Here is a 2637-nt window from a genome sequence, read left to right on the forward strand (position 1 = left end):
GGTCTATGGACTGGACATTGATCGACCAGATTGAAACATGGCAGAATGGTTATCATAGTTAACCAAAAGTAAATAAAAGTAGATGATCACGTCTGAATCATGAATACATGCAAACACGTTTTTCAAAGACCAACATGTGATTCCCGAGGACAATGTGGTTCACATTGCTTAACACACATGCTTTAAACGGGACACTCAGTGTCAAAGGACATGAGAAACGACCTAAGAGGTCTTAATTACGGTGCAGTAATGAAACTGGCCGATTACTCCCTTCCTACACAGACAGGATAGATCACGCATCAAGATGCGTAGTATTTAGAACCTACACCAAGGTTCACATCAGGGGGAGTAGTGCGTGTGGTACTCTTTTTCCTTCATCATGGTTTTGTCCCACTGGGTTTTCCTGATAAAGTTTTAATGAGGCAACATTAAGCGTACTACAAATTCTGTATGGTTATGACATCCAAGGGGGAGTGTTATGAACAATGTGGATTGCCATTAACCAAGACAAGAAGAGATGGCCTATCAGGCCACGACCAGGCCCAACCACAGCCGTGTCCAAGAGGAGAGAGAGAGAGAGCCGACTACAGGAGAGAGAGAGGCGGCTTAGAGAGAAAAGAAAACCATCTTTCCTTTTTCCTATTAGATGTTATCTTTCTCTTAATGTATTTAATAGATTTCCTATTTCACGTAGGATTAGGATAAGTACTCTTTCAATTTATCTCTATCTTGTAATCCTTATATAAGGAACCCCTTTTGATGATTAATAATACACACGAAATATTCAGTCTCAAACCCTTCGTTCACAACATCATTTAGATATTAAAAAAAAGTGGGAAAGGGTGTGTCATTCAGATATTTAAATGATGTCTGAAAAGGGTGTATCTTTTAAGAAAAGAAAAAAAAATCTACGTTATAATGAGCCAGTTTCATCACTCCTGATGCGACACGTCAGCAGGTAAGTGGGCCTCACTTTTAAAAAATGTGAAAAAATTGCAAATCTGTGGCTTGAACCCGGATTACTGTGATATAAACACAAACATTTATACCACTAAACTAAAGGATACTTTGTACAGTGATGACCGAAAGTAATATATATTTATGATAGGAGAGTTTACTCTCTCTTTAAGGTGTACACATATGCATTTTATAAAGACTGTGGGGTCCATGATTATCGGTTTGGTTTAGTAATTTTGTTCTCGCGTTTTGTTTTTAAATTATATGGTATGATTTGAGTTTTCCCGTTCAATTAATGTTTTATTATGTTATTAAACACATCGTTTTGTCGATTAGGGTTTTTTTAATTGTTCTTCGTCTCTTTACCTTTGCCGTCTCCGTTCAGCTTTTCTGCAAACACCAAACATTAATATTCCTTATTGTTTAACGTATGTCTCTTGATTTACCAATTAATATTTTCGTCATTTAATTCAGAAGCGATGTCGACCTCTCCGTTTCCTTCACGCCAAACCTATAAATTATAGATGAATCTTCAGAACCTCTGTTAGTTAATGTTCTTTATCAAGCATTCATTGTTGCTCGACTTCCCCGTTTATGGAACTCGAAAAACATCAAGAAGCATGGTGGATTCATGGGAACCACTCTACTAAGGTATTGTATGGATAAAAAATTAAGAGATTATTTACTTTCATTTTTTTTTGCTATATGTTTCAGATTGTCTCTCATCACACTGCAGGGAATTATATGAAGTCAAAGAAGGCAAATAAGAAGTTTAATTTCAAGGTGTTCACCAAGACCGCTCCAAAAACAAGTCTGATTACGGATGGTACACAACAAAATAAGCGTACAAGTCTGATTTCTTTTTATGAATTAGAATTTCAAGAAGAAAACATCAAAAAGAAACATAAGAATTTTATCTGATTAATATTCTATATTATAGGTTCAAGATAGATGTTAGTGACCTTAAGAATAAAGGAGGCAAGCCTACTGTTAGAGTTTCTAACGTTGGCCACACATTGCATGGCTGGCTCAATGGAAAATACCATGGTAAGATTGAGAAGCTACAACATTTAGATGTTATGTTTAGAGAACTGGAATAATTAATGAATTTGTTCAGGAAACGGACATGGTAGCCATGATGAGAAGAGCCCATGGTCATTGTCAGAACCCTGCTTCTGTTACTTTCTCTGTGCTAAGCCTAGCGGTGCATTTCCATGGCTGGCTCTCCTTCTTCATTACACTATACTACAAGTTGCCTCTCAAACAAGATAGGACGGGTTACTATGAATATGTTGGTTTCTGTCCGTGAACTCTTGGTTCTGGAGTGCAGTTTTCCACACTCGGTATTCATCTACACATTACTTTTATCATCCACAATCTTCTGGTGATCTGTCTCTATGGTTTCTCAGGGATGTTGACATCACAAAGATGTTGGACTACTCATCTGCAATAGCCGTTCTTGGATTCTCACTCATCGTATCCATCCTAAGAACCTTTGATGTTCGGGTGGAGGCTGCAAGAGTCATGGTATCCGCTCCAGTACTAGCTTTAGTCACCACCCACGTACTGTACATTAACTTCTACAAACTTGACTATGGTATACAGAGAACTCTTTCCCCTATCTGAAACCAGTTCCATTTTGTTTCCTCCACATTCTCTGTGAGTTCAATGTTGTTTACA

At 37.6% G+C, this 2637-nt stretch overlaps 1 pseudogene; it reads left to right on the forward strand.

Moving 5' to 3' along the window:
* The window catches only part of LOC106314845, a 50679-nt pseudogene that overhangs the window by 47477 nt on the left and 565 nt on the right, over positions 1-2637 (forward strand).

Source organism: Brassica oleracea, chromosome C9 (assembly GCF_000695525.1).
Source record: "Brassica oleracea var. oleracea cultivar TO1000 chromosome C9, BOL, whole genome shotgun sequence".
Lineage (NCBI taxonomy): Eukaryota > Viridiplantae > Streptophyta > Magnoliopsida > Brassicales > Brassicaceae > Brassica > Brassica oleracea.